Consider the following 15271-nt stretch of genomic DNA (forward strand, 5'->3'; position numbering starts at 1 on the left):
CCATAAAAGCTTCCAAAATCAGGTTCACAGGACTGCAAACTGCAGATTCCTAAAAACACAGTGTATAATATACAATTCAAGAAGCTCTCAACAGTTCTCAATGGAACAGAATTTTGCCAAAGGTACATTTTGTAAGTTCAATGCCCTTCATATTTTGTCAATGCTAATGTTGGTGCCTTCATTCAAATTGAAATTATAGACATTAAAATGATTCAAAAAGCTGAATCCCACCACATCATAACAGTATTAATTTTCAGACCCTAATTTCTTACTCAAAAGTCATGACGCACATCAAATGATGCTCCGATTCTTACTGTGAGGAAACTGGATTTTCTAGAAAGGACTGTAATAATAAAAATAGTTAGGTTGGTTCGTTTCCCCTTTCAGTTTCCAGCACACAGAAATGAATGAATAATGACTCAGAGACAGTTACTTAACTTCAGTGTAGATTTACTCCGCACAAAACAGCACAGATTTGTACGCAGGGTTACAGACAGAGGAACAGGATCACAAGGTCTGAACCAGGTCTGAACAAAGACACTCAGAACAGGGCTTGGTATATATACCTGACATTTACATATTCAAAAGATGGTCTGGGGATCTATGGTGTGAAAAACCCACCCACATGCTGTTGCAGGCTGGATACTTGAAGGTCATAAAGCTTCAAGTGTCAGATCTCTCTGATGTTCCCACAGACATTTGCCAGAGCACAAACACCAGAACACACAAAAAGTAAAAAGGGAGGATGAGGAGAAACTGTGAGGACAATAGCTTGTTTGTGCTGTCTTAGGCTGTAATATAATTTTGAGATGATAATACATGCTCAGTGAATTAAGTTTAAACCATTAGTGTAATAAAAGGTATAGGCAAATGTAATAATAGTAAAAAGGGAGTTTTTAACTGTTCTATTTCTAATATTTCTAATTATTCCTAACACTTACAAAGTTGAGCTTTAATTTCATGCCTCATTTTCCACACAGAGAAACTGTTCTGCTTGACTTCTGCAGGTCTGAGATGTTCACTCTCAGAGAAGACTCACATCCAGAATGCCTTGTAAAAGATTTTCAGAATAACATACGACATATGTAGGGGGTTTTCAGTTTGTTTGTCTGGTTATCCAGTTGTACATATGTCATCAGGGTTTTTTGATTTTGTCTGAGTTCAGGAAGTTTCTACTAGGCTATGAATGATCTTTAACCAACCCTATGAGGGATATTTTTCACACACGTGGCAGTGGCTCTCCTGAAATGTTTTGTTTTTGTCACACGTCTTCTTCGGTGTTAATCATATTCATATCCATAACCACCCAATAAAACAGATTTACTGTGGTAATTTTATTTATCTTAATCTGCTTTCCTGAAGAAACTCTGGTTCAATGTGCGATGATTCTTGGGTTGTTTACAGTGAGGGGCCTTACTAGACATTTCCACAAGTAATTTGATTAAACTATTTTCTAATTGTCTTAGTTACTTGTCATATCTGTAGTTACTTGTTATGATTTTTAAAGTTAAAAACAGTTACAGTTTCACAGTATTTTCATTTATGCTATTTTCTTTTGGTATGGTCATAAAATATAAAGACAGGATTCAGATATGATACATCAGAATCTGACATCACACAGGTGATCCAGATTTTGAAAGTAAAACTTTAAAAACATAAAGAAAACTTTCAGTCTACTCCAACAGGAATGTTTAGTTTATTTGAAACATTTAACCCTTGTGCTATCCTATGACCCCCCCCTTCCATTGACGTGTTCTCCCTACCATGACAAAGGTGGATAAAGGTGGAAAGATTTCATGTAATCCATGGACACCAGTGAAGATCACAAATCATTGAAGAAAAAAGGTTCAGTGCATTTTTAACAAACTATTACTTGTTCAGAATTTTTGCCTATTGTCTTGTGATTGTGATTTTGTGTGTTTGTCTCTATGTTGCTCTCTAGGCCTGTGTCTTTGTTGGGGTGAGTGGGCTCATAGACCAAGACAATCCAACATTTACATTTTGAAGACAGAAAAATGTTCAATTGTGAAATCCGTAGATGTCACCTGCTGAGGTGTGTGATTCAATAAAAAAAGAAAGTGACCAGTCTGTTCTGTTTATTCACATTAATGTTTCAATATGCAGATAAAACAAACAGAAATTCTGAGCACGTTATTATGTTGGAAAAAAAAAACGCCTCTTTTTTCCCATATTTGGAACATCTGAGTCAGGCGGAGATAACTCCAGCTAATACGGCCGCGCCTGTGAGCTGACAATTTCAGCCTAAAGTAGGGGACTGTAGAAGTCAATGGGTGACATCAGAAATGCTCAGTCCAGTTATACATGTCTATGATTAGGTCAGTTCAAACATGTTGTGTTAGCAAGACTTGAGTTGACTAGTTGGTGAAGCATAGATGACTGACTCATAACTCACCTGATGCGAAAATGGAAAAATAATTCTGAGTCTAAATAAATAAATCCAAGTAAAATAATTTTCTGGCCCTCACATATCAACCTGTGTACAATGTAAGAAAATGAAAAATTACATTTGAATGAGAATATTAGCCTGTGAGTGGTTCAAAATGAAATACAGTATATCAGATTTTCCACCTTACTGCCACCTAGGCCTTATTGGTTCCTGCCATGCGCCCATCCAAAGACTAGAACCATCTGACTACAACACATCCTCAATCTAAACCCTTGCTAGAGCTGAGGAAAAACTGAACAGCTACAGAAAGAAGATAAGATATATCCTAAGCCATTGGCAAAATCACTTCATCTGAACAATCTGTTCATACAAAGCTTGACTAAGTGTAATTATAGTTTTCTCAGAACTGTTAACTGCACATATTTAATTTCTCAGAAGATGAAGATGGTGGATCCAATGGTAAGATTTCCATCTCTCTGTGTGTTGAATAGGTTAAGTTTGGTAAAACGTTTAACCATCATTTTAGTATTGAAATGTAAAATGTAACAAATAAAACATTAAAAAAATTGATAATCATTTACTAAATTTACTCACTTCAAGAACAGAGGTGGCAACTGCTTTTTTTTTTATTGAGGAATCCAACCACTGCGGAAAGACAAGAATTATGGCAGCTGTCTTTTTTATAGTGATTACAAAAGTAACATGAAACACATGGAATAATAAATGTATAAATTAAAGTGTAAATAAGTGTATTTGTGAGGGAGTCTAAACAAATGTGGAGGAGAAACCGTCAAAACGATAAGTACTGTAATTCTAAAAAATAATTTCTGAAAGAAACGGTTTACAATGCTTTTTGAGGTTTATGATGTCTGTTTCTTACATCATCAGGACAGCAGCAGTTTACTACCAAGTGTGCTAAAGGATTATTCTGACCATAATGTCCCAGAACTCAGGCTGAGTTGGTCAAAGTGGTTTTCTTTAGGTAGATGAGGTTGAGAAGGTTGAAGACGGAAAGATCTGTCCAGATCTCACTGGAGAGGACCAGCAGCTTAGGCCTAGAGTTCTTTGAGAGAGGTCGACAGCTCCAGTTTGGATCAGCTTCAAAGATAATTTCAAAATAGATGTATACAATCTTGCTGAAAGATGATTACTACAAGAATTTTTTTTTTAACATATTATAATCTTTTAAAGGGCCTATATCATGTTTTTTTTCAAGCCTTTCAGAGTAAACTGTATTCATATATATGATCATATATTACCTATGGCACTCTAAGGGAACACTTTTTTATGAAAAATAAGTTATTTTTGTAGCCAAGAAGTAAGATGACTCAATGAGGCACTGGCTTTTGGTTTGTGTGGCTGCCGCTCATTTCATGACATCATCCTAGAGTCGGCTTCATTTCAGCCACGAAAACAAACAACATCCGATTTTTTGCAAAGATGGATGTGCATATTGTGCGTATAACAAGAAATTGTATTTTCACATAATATAAGCTTCCTCCACTCTGCTGTGGTCAGGCAGTGGTTTGCAGCACATGACAGGATGCTTGTGGAGTATCTTCCTCCTTAATCCCCGTTTTTAAATCCAATTGAGAAGATTTCTCTCTTTCTGGAGGTGGAAGGTTTATGACCGGCGTCCACATACCCCAATGACCCTGCTAGCGGCCATGGATGCAGCTTGTGATGACATCACAGCAAAGTCCTGCAGTGGGTGGACTTGACACTCGAGAAGATACTTTACTTGGTACATTGACAGAGCTGATATTTGCCGTGATGGAGAGGAAAATATGGGGCCAGACAGACCAGTTTCAAAACTACGGCAGGAGGGTTTACTAAGCCATAGGAAGATTATGTTTGTTGTACATATACATTTTTTCCAGTTGCACAAAGCTGTGAGCAGTTGCCAACAAAGGTGTCTGCCAAGTTTGGCCGTGTCACTCAGTGGATTCTTTTTAACATTAAAAGTTTAAATTTCTTTACACTGGTTTTCACTAGGCCTCAATGTGGTCTCTGACAACTCACACTCAACGTGGTCCAATTTTAAAATACTTGAAGTGAGATCAGGCTTGCTTAAGCCTCAGGGCTAAATAAGTTCAAGCTGGCTGCTCAACAGGCACTCAATGCATGGAAGTTAGAAAATGACGACAGAGACAAAGGCATGACTTTGGCTAAATGTCTCAGCCAAATGTCAGCTGCCTAAAGATCTGTCTTATCCTGCAGACCCGAGCCACCTCTCAGCTTCTTCTCACTGTGTGAGCTCTCCACTGAAGCATAAATGCCAGAGCTGGTGCATTAAAACAAAGCCTGCATTGTGAGGTGGTCTGAAGATGGGGCTTTAATTTGCCCAGAATTTGATAAGAAAAAAAGTCAGGAAGGTGGATGAGGGAGAGAAGAAAGAGTAAAGATGAATAGCGAAGCAGGGGAAAAATATGACAAGTGAGAAAGGCCCAGATGCAGTAGCGGTTTTAAGCACGGGCCATACGGGCAATTTCCCGGGGCGCAAATTTAAACTCATCAATGTTAGGAAGAGCTCCACTGATTAATGCTTCAACCTCTACTTTGTCAATCTTTTCAAACAACTTTATGAAGTCTTTTTCCAACTGTTCAGATTGTTCTTTTCTGATAACACCTATGGATAATTCATCATTTTACTCATTGGTACAAATATTGAGATAAGAGTCCTGTAATCACTGGAACAGTAGAACTCAGGCAGCAAAAAGTTTGCATTCTTCTGTGGCTTACTCCACTGATAGCACCATCTCCAAGCAGCAGCGCATCTCGGACCCTGACGTTTGGGACAGATTTTCTGCCTATACTTTAACATTAAGCCTACTCTTTGAGCCAGTTTTGTCTTTTAAATTCACTGTGATAGACGTTAAAAGGCTACTGGAAGGGCCTTGTGAAGTCCATTTTTCCGATTCTAAAGTGTCGTGCTTGTAGTTCCTTTATTTCTTGTTGATAGATCCAACAGCGTTCAGTGGGAGCTTGTTTTTCTTCCTCTTCCAGACATGTCGCTGGTATGTCAAAAGAAAACATTTTCCTCCTGGGTTAAGAAAGCAAATTCTTTTAATTTTAGCTAATAACAGCATAATCAAAATTAAAGACCACTGGGAACATTTTGAAATTAGATAAACTGGGGATTTTAAAAACAGGAATACTTAAGTCCTTAATAAAAATATGAATGCAGTGAGATCAATTTTGGGATTATGCATTGCTATTATTGCGGCAATGTCGAGTTCAGCAAGCCTGGTTCCCCTTTCTCGGAAAAGCAGTCTATTGGGACCATCTGCTGCCCCTTCCCTTTTAGAACCATCTTCGCCTCCAGATTCATCCACTGCTGTAGAACAATCCTCTTTGGGGTCATCTTTTGCTACAGGGCCAACATGTCACAAGAACAGGCAGACGACTGGTTCAAAGTGCAGCAGGTTTATTAGCTTAGACAACAGTCCACAAAGCTAAATCAGGCTCAGGCAGGCAGAAGTCAATAACAAGCATGAGAGCATCAGAGAAACAACGAGAATAGTCAGGATCCAGACAAGTCAGGGACTAAACAGGGTCAGGAAATCAGAAGATCAGGTCCAGACACAACATTTAGTAATGCAGGTGTGGCAACACCAGCAGTTCAGGCACGCCAATAGAAAATGGAGATTCAACCAGGTGGAGACGTGGTTCCAAATCTAAAAGATAACAAATGAATAAAAAAAAAATGAATAAAAACACTAGGGGCCTCAATCCCACCTGCAGACAGAGCTGGTACTCAAAAAATAAATAAAACACCCCACTCACATGCACAATGTGACCACAAAAAAAAAAAAAAAAAAAAAAAAAATCAAAGCAAAAAAATAAGTAAAACACAAGTGAACTCCCACTTGTGTGGTTACTATTGCAGGTAGGGGTAGCTGGTCATGAGTTCCAACAGTCCTAAGTCCCAAGAGCACCTGTGCAGTCACGTGGTCGGCCACAAGGGAGGTGGGAGAGGAGATGCCGCCGTCAGCGGCTGACCCGTCCGACCAGAGGAGCAGATGAAAGGGACCCGTGAAAACTCTGAACACTCCCAATACAGAAACTCCCAAGCAGCAGCGGGTTCCAAACATCCTGAGGAGGCAATCCAGAAGACGGGCAGCAGGGAGTTACCTCACCAACCAGAGGACATGCAGGCACACATCAAACATACCAGTCATGGCAGGACATCACTGGGAGGAACATGGAGCGATGCGCTCGGTTCCCATTTCACCTTTACTCCAGTCACAAGTCGCCTCGCTGTGCGACATGGAGTGGTGATATCATGGCACTAAAAACAAAAGAGGACACCACAAATGCAGCAAAACAGAGGGAGAATGTACAGGCAGCAAGACCGGCCACAACACCTGCACTGACAGGTGCAGGAACCCAGGGAGGCCGAATCAGCCAGCAATGAGCGAAAGCCTGCACAGTCCCACTTTATAGGTGGCCTGGTGCTCATTAGCAGAACCAGGATGGGAGTGGCTACACCTGGGAGCGCAATTGCCTCATCCTGCCACACAGGCATAGTGGCAAAAACAATACTTCACACTGTGTGAGGCTCAGTGCAGTGCTTAAGTACACTGTGAGTGATTGCACATGAAAGTCAGGTGTGTGGCATCCAGAAACTGTGCGCTGGGGTTGCTGGGAGATGAAGTGCATTTAGAACTCAGGAGATGGTTCCAGCCGGTGACCAGAGGGGGAGACAGAGTTCTGACTTCTGACACAATGGGTGTGTGAAGGTGTTTTCTCACACTTCCAAATGACTCGATTGTTATCACCAAAACTAGAACAGTCTGTTGTATTTCAGTGTTCCACCATCCCAGTCAATCATTTTTTGTTTTGCTGTTAGAGGAGCATGATATAGGAAAAGGAACTGGGAGGAGCGTGAAGACCTTAAAAGAGAGATTCTTCAAGCTCTGTGGCCAGGACTTTGTACTAAATAATCATGTTGTTGATGTTTCTTACATGACTGATTATATTTCACTTTAAATCAGGCCATTAAAAAGATACTTTTCATTTAAATACATTTTAGTCAGTAAAAGCATGGAGGGTAAATCAAGCTTTTGTAGACAGATCACGTATTTTATTAAACCTTTATACGTTTTTGATTATACATTTACTTTGTTCTTTATATACATGAACGTTGTGTGTGTGTTGTAATAATGACTGTTCTCGCTTGCCTCAAACTGAACAAGTGGAACCAGCATGAATGACCACATAAGGACATTGAGGTGCTGAAGGCTGTCTCTGTTTTTGTCTGTGCTGAATTGAACAGCAAGGAAACATCTGTCGGGATGTTAACCCCATGTCCTTCACACCAGAAAGTGCTGGTCTCGTGCTCGTACGGACAGACACAGAGCCATTGACAAGCGGATCCCCCTGGCTCTCCTTTTGCAGAGGTTTGAAACTTCATGCAGACTCTTGTGTGATTTTTCTTTTCCCACTGCGCACTGGGTTTTTGGTGTCCTTAACCATCCGAACCTGGGATGGCCTCCCACAGCCGCAACACTCTGACTGTTTTGAAGTGGCTCTTAACCCTTGTGCTATCTTAGATGACCCCCCCCCCCCCTTCCATTGACGTGTTCTCCCTACCATGACAAAGGTGGATAAAGGTGGAAAGATTTCATGTAATCCATGGACACCAGTGAAGATCACAAATCATTGAAGAACAAAGGTTCAGAGCACTGTCTAGTGGGTCTAGATGACCCAAATCCCAATGTTAAAGTGCCTAAGATAGCACAAGGGTTAAAAGAGCTGTTGTGGCTCAGTCCTAGGAGGACATGTCAGGACGGACACTCCATGGGCTGCCAGAACTCTGCTCCCTCTGTACTAAAGCTGGCCATGAAGATGTCATTTACAGCCGTGCCCTTTATGGAGGAGTTGTTGCTCCCAACCCTTCCAAGCCCACGCAGCGGCTCCTCTGTAGTGGCTGCAGCCTCCCCACATGTGCTTCACTTGCAAAGGACCTGATGTAATTGTGAAATAGCCCGCTGTCTTCACACACTTCTCCAACAGATCAGGTCGGACATCATTAAGGCGTCCAAACAGCCGCCACTGTGTGGGAAGCTAATATTTATGTCTTGCTGAGCACACATACCAGCGAAGAAGATAGACGCCAAGTAGCGTCTACACTGCCGCGAAGAAATAATGACGGTCATTCTAAAACATCCCTGAACCAAGCACCAGTTGGAGCAACTGGTGCTTGAAATATTCATGTTTTATTTGTATTATTCTGACAAGCGCGTAAATACTTGCTCTCTTCTTCTGAGGGAAAAGCGAGTTTAAGAAGTGTAAAGTCGAGCAGCGCCACCTTGTGTACAGGAGTATTTCTGTTTACATTAAGCGCCATCTAATGTCAGGGAATGAAATTGCATGTTCGCTCGGCTCATTGTCAGCGAAAATCGCCTGGGTGTGAACACAAAAAACGTGGCGAAAAACGCTGGCGAATAACGCCTGGCGAATATTCGTCCCGGTGTGTACGGGCCTTTATGATGGCAGGTGAGGACCGCACATCTCTAAAGGAATCTCTGTTGCACCTGTCTCAAGGGTGTTAACATTTTTTCAATTTTTGAAGAATTCAATTTAAACGTAAACATTTTAATTATCTATGTGCAGATTAGAGTTGCGATTTCAGTAAAACGTGCAGGCCCTCAGTTCAATTCAATTCAATTCAATTTTATTTGTATAGCCCAAAATCACAACAACAGTCGTCTCGATGGGCTTTGAAGTAAAACATGAACTCAAAAGGATCATGAATGCAAAGAGTTCAATAGGAAAATACTAAAATGAACTAACAAACTGACTAAATTCTCAGTGACCTGAGAATGGAGAGCTTTCACTGTGACTGATGCTCTGCTCGCAGCAGTTACACGGGAGAATACCAACAATAACTTTCAATAAGGGAGGCAGAACCGAACCAAAAGATCTGCGGAATAGTCTCTACCTTTGTCTGATGGAGCATTACAAAGAATAACAAGTAAATTTCAAAACAGTTTTCTATTTGTTGAACATTATTTAATATATTTTTCTACACAATCAAATCATTTCTTTTTATGTTCATCCTGATGAGCTTAAACTGCTTTGCTGTTGGGACAAAAAAAGAAGGAAACAGGACTTTTGATTAATAGACATCTGACATTTTGCAGATACAGGACATGCATCTTAATGTTTTGTTTCATACTTCCCTGAATCAGTATCTATTACTGCAGAATTGTAAGTAAATTGTGTCAATCTAGCAGTAATTTAGTTTCCTCATGATTGCATTTGGTGCTGCACACAGCATTTAGATTACGTACCATGAGATCCTTGTCTGGTTCAAGGCAAACAAAAAATCCCATTTAGAGAAAGAGTAAAATGGGCATGAATTTCTGGAAAACGTGAATTGATTTACTAAAACTATATGATTTTATCTATTTTGAAATGATGCATAAGGGGGTTGCCTCGAGCTTAGAAAGTAGAAAACACACAAAAAGAGTGCAAATAAACTAAATAAGAGTCTGTCTGTGTCCCTAATGCAGCTCTGTTACAGGTCCTGTGGTGTGAAAGGCACAAAAGACACACCACAGTCTGTCCATTTTGGTGTGGACAGGGCTTCATTCTGGAAACAGGAAAATGTATGTCACAGTCCTTGCAGTGTTACATGCCATTTAGAGAAGAAACGACGATGGGGCTGGACATGAAAGAGGACAGAATCAGATGCTGACAGGATTAGGATTTAGGTCTCCCACCAGAAGGCTCTGATCAGCTGTGAGCCCTAGAGTGGCTAATCAGGAGCTTCAGCAGATTTCCCAAAGGGCTGCTCATGCCCATGGGCTGGTGTGCTAGCCAAGAATTATGAAACGTGTGCTCTTAGCTCCTGATATGTGCTACCGCTGAAATGTTGTGGACTCCTTTTCAGTCGGGCACAGCACCGTCTCGGCCTCTCTGCGGGTTTGTGCAGAGACTGTTCTCCTCCAAAGCCCTGAAAGAGAAGCATCCTCAGCACCACGCACAGCTTAAGTTCAAACGAACCAAAGACTACCTGAAGTTCAAAGAAACACATTTTGTGAACACAAAAGAGAAGAAAACTTCAACAAAACATGGATAACCAGGTGAGGTTCATATAAGTGGAAGACTATTTAAGGAAATACAAAACCTTCCAAATGAAGGGTAGTTAAAGGCAATAGTGACAAAAGGTTAGCAATAGTTATAGGTTGCATCAGAGGGAAAAAATAGTATTTATTTACTGTCTGTTTGCCTCTGATTGTGATTTAAGCTGCTGTAAAAAAATCTCAGTTCTGAAGCTTGTGATGGAGAAATACAGAAGCTTGTCCGTCAACACATGAGTGAGAAGGAAGCAGAGGATTTGTGCCAACTCCTAAAGAAAGCAACGGAATGGCAGGAAAGACAATGATTCAGCTTAATGCTGTGTTTTACTCTGAAATCAGATAATTGTGGGATACAATAATTGATGGAAGTAACATAAACACCCTAAAGGGAAATTTAAGGTTAACATTGAATACTACACTAATTCATCAAAGTCACCAGATTTTACAGATGTGACAGCTAAACATATAGTCATTCTTACAAGTAAAAATTCTTCAGGAAGTTCTCTCCAAGTCTTCTGCACAGCTTCACACAAATATTTCCCACTTAAGGGCTTCTTTGAGGTGTAGTGGTTAGCACTCTTGGCACCCAGTGCTGAGGTCCAAGTTCAAAACCCAGCTGGGACACTTCTATGTGGAGTTAGCATTTTTGTGCTCATGCATGCATAGGCTTTTATTGGATACTCCAGCTTCCTCACACAGTCCAAAAACATGCTTCAAAGATTTAGTGAGGATTTCAAACTGTCCCTGTGGCTGTGTCAGACATGGTGACCTGTTCAGGGTGTACCCCACCCTCACCTATCAGTTGCTAGGGTAGGCTCCAGCAGTCCTGTGAAACCAAGAGATTCTGTGGCTTTAGGGGTGGGCAAACATTTGCATTCATGGACTGTAAAGGGTTCTAAAATTTATAATTTTTATAACATGGAATCTGGACAAAAACATGCTTTAATTTGGGTTGAAAATTAATCTACATACAGTACTTTAAACAGAACACTTTTGAAATTTTAATTTCCAAACTTTGACTTTTTTCTCATTTTAGTGCCAATTGCACCAATGGGTTGATATCCCTCAGGGAAAAATGCAAACTTATAGAAATGCTGGGTTCATGTAGCGTTGGAATGACCGGAAAAATTACTGTCTGATTTAGAAAACATACATGAACATCAGAAAAACAACATCTTCAACATCACATGAATGCAGATCAACTTTCTGCACCTTGACAAAGATCAACGTATTTGTAGTGCACCATCTATGCATAGACACCAGGGGGATATTCCAGAAAGCAGGTTATGCTAGCTCCCACGGTAAGTTTGAGGCTAAGGAAGTTGATAACCTCAGCTTTCGGTTCCAAAAACAGAGGTATGTTTCAGGGTAGGTCAAGTTGCCATTGCAACCCATGCTCTGAACATAACCTGGTCTGGAGCAGGTTTAGTTGAAGGTTAGTTTATTTTCAGAGAGGTGAAGCAGCATGGCGTGTCCATTTGAAGATGAGTTAGTGGATGAAGAAGAAGAAGCTCAGATAATACTTTTTCCACCATGATAGGGTGATAAGACCACATATGGATGTTGGAAAGATCAACTTTTTTACTTTTATCTAACATAGTTATTTGCTTAAGTTAAGATAAATCATTTGTTTGTTAAGTCAGTTTAAAAATAACACGTAGTTTTCAGACAGTTATTTTACTTTCATTCAAATTAAATCAATTAAGTAGGTGTAACGTTGGTGCTGCTGTTAGATCGGCACCGCAAAGGATTGTGGGATACCATTTCCTTTGCCTGTCTGGACGGATTTTGGTTTAAGTGTGGCTTTGTGACCAAATGTGTTTAGTTGTTTAGCTGTTTTGCTGAGTTGTTTAGTCCTACTGTGCTTATGTCTCTGCACCATGAGTAAGAGTGAAAGAGAGGATGATGAGTTAATGAGTTAATGAGTTTATGTACACGCCGTGCAAGTGCGTTAACCCAGGGTTACCAAGTCGAGCGTAATTACGCCAACTCATATCCGGTATTTTGGAACCGACATACCCAGAGTAAGCGAGTTCAGGAGGATTTCAGCCAGAGTTCAGGCTTAAAGTCAGGGTACTTTAAACGGGCCTTCTGGAATACCCCTCGGGGGGTATCGACTTGGTAACCCTGGGTTAATGCACGTGCACGGCGTGTACATAAAGACATTCTCAATGGATCGCCGATTTCCAGAGTCACCATGGAAACGCGTGGTGAAAAAAAAGAGAAAACGCTATACTTCAGTGAGACGGAGTCTGAGGTTTTAATGACGGCGTATGAAGATTATACGTCCATCAAAAAAGTAACACGGCTGGATCATCAGCAAAAGAAAGAGTTTCCGCTGGTAGAAAAAGAAAGGACAAAACAAATAATTGAGTTAAATTTATTCAACCTTATTTCTTCAAAAATTATTTATACAACTCAAATTTACATATTTATCTAACTAAATGTCATATTACTCCAATTCAATTAAATGTTTTTCCATTCCATACAATTTATTGTACTTCTTGAACTCTCATGACTAAGTTAGAGGCTGCAGATATTCTCATTTTTATATCGTTAAACTGAATGATGCAGTGTGGTTTTTCTAATAAATAACATGCATGCATTTAACATCACTCTGATCCTAACTTCAAGTCTTGTAAATGTGTTATGGCCCTAGGGGTGCTAAATAAACCCGCCACCCTCTCCTTCCCTCTCACACATGGTTCAGAAAGAATTAAACAAATCCGCCCAGACATGCAATGGTATCCCACAAGTCCTTGCGCAGCCAATCTAACAGCAGCACCAACGTTACACCTACTTAATTGAATTAATTTGAATGAAAGTAAAATAAATGTCTGATAACTACGTGTTATTTTTAAGCTGACTTAAATAAAAAAAATGATTTATCTTAACTGAAGCAAATAATTAAGTTAGACTAATGTAAAAAAGTTCATCTTTCCAACATCCATATGTGGTCTTATCACCCTCTCATGGTGGAAAAAGTATTATCTGAGCTTCTTCATCCACTAAATCATCTTTAAATGGACACGCCATGCGGCTTCACCTCTCTGAAAACAAACTAACCTTCAACTAAACCTGCTCCAGACCAGGTTATGTTCAGAGCATGAGTTGCTATGGGAACTTGACATACCCTGAAACATACCTCCATTTCTGGAACCGAAAGCTGAGGTTATCAACTTCCTTAGCCTCAAACTTACCGTGGTAACTCACATAACCTGCTTTCTGGAATACCCCCCTTGAATTAAAAATAAAACATCAGAATTATCATTTAAATTTATTCCATCCGGATAAATAAAGATGGCCATGTCCAGTTTAACTTAAACCCCATCAATTGTGTTCAAGTGTGAAGACTTTGCTGACCACTCCCTGTTCAAATTTAGCATTGTGTTTTTTCTCCTAATGTACAGCAGTTCTGGGAGAGCTTGGATTGATGTTTTGGATCGGGATCTTGTTCTAGGATAACTGTCTGACATTTATACTGGAGTGAACTGCATGATGCTGTGAAAATATGTTTGTTTAGGAAGACTCAAGCCGTAAATCACTGACCCATGATCAGACACGTTTTTTAACCTTTATTTAACCTGGTAAAACCCATTGAGATCTTGATCTCAACATCATATCAAACTTCCTCAGCCAGTTGATACCACTCTCTGATTTTTTGACACTATGCGATGATTCTGAGCGATGAACCTAATATTATAGATATGGTTTATTCCAAATCGTTCCAGTCTTTAATTAGTCCAGTGTTTCCTGTCCTAGTCAAACCTTTTTGTCTTATCCCATGCCAGAGACTGCTGTTATATTACTTTCGGGACACTTTGCATATGCCTGTGACGCTGTTATGTATTTTCAAAGTGAGTTGAAAGAAGAAATGTCATATTCAAAACAAAGAAAAGTTGTATTCAAAACAGACATGTTAAATATAAAACTAAATGTGTTCATATTTTTTCTGCAAATTTGTGCACAACTTTGTCTTTATGAATACATCAACTGGACTTGTCACACATGTACCACCAATGCATAACTTTTATATCTCATAGTACACATCACATAATTATGTAATTGATGCACAAAAAAACAGTGCAAGAAGCGCACACCTTTGATGTTATACATTGATTTACATGCTCTTTGCATGGTTTATTCATACTTCAGTGGTTTTAACGTGCAGATTGATAATACATGTCAAAATTGTATCTAAAGACCAAAAGTTCTTTTTCCTCATGTACATACACATGACCAATTTTTATCTGTGCATTATTCACAATGAGTGTCCCAGTGATGGTCAGAGGGACCATACTGGCAGCAATGGCTCTGTCACTCTGTCCCAGGGCAGCTGTGGCTACATCAATAGCTTCCATTACAAAGTATGAATGAATAATGGACACATTGGAAGAACTTTGAAAGTCTGGAAAAGCACAGATAAATCCAATAGTGGCTGTGTTACAGCCTCAAGACACATTAAATGGTCTGTCACTCATGCATCGTTTGCCTTTTTCTTGCCAGTTTTTGAACACTACTTTCATCTGCATGTTAATGTTCAACCAGGGCTCAGGAGGGTTTGGTTCCAGTTCTGCTTTTGCAGACAGGTTATGAGTAATTGGGGAAATTTTGAACACCTGTGAGCCTGATTTGAGACCTGATCCACCTCTACTACACTGAAAAGGAACTAAACTGTTCATTTTGTTACATGGAAAAGGCCTTTGTAAAATTCATGAAGGAAAAGAAAAAAAGATTTTTGTACCTTTAAAAGGTTCTAAATGGTATTGACCCT

The 15271-nt window shown here is 39.8% G+C and overlaps 1 long non-coding RNA gene across 2 annotated transcripts; it reads right to left on the reverse strand.

Annotated features, from left to right (window-relative positions):
- Window positions 1-5817: 5817 nt before the first annotated feature.
- On the reverse strand, window positions 5818-7485 carry LOC105353700 (uncharacterized). 2 transcript variants are annotated; one of them, XR_002289756.3, is made up of 3 exons: window positions 6775-7485; window positions 6582-6698; window positions 5818-6502 (listed from the first exon to the last, which is right to left on the reverse strand). It is a non-coding gene; the product is annotated as an uncharacterized LOC105353700 (long non-coding RNA). The 2 variants fall into 2 exon arrangements; XR_013658274.1 differs by having other exon boundaries at window positions 6582-7485.
- Between the last annotated feature and the right edge of the window lie 7786 nt (window positions 7486-15271).

This window comes from Oryzias latipes, chromosome 10 (genome assembly GCF_053564925.1).
Source record: "Oryzias latipes strain Hd-rR chromosome 10, Olatipes_Hd-rR_3.1".
Lineage (NCBI taxonomy): Eukaryota > Metazoa > Chordata > Actinopteri > Beloniformes > Adrianichthyidae > Oryzias > Oryzias latipes.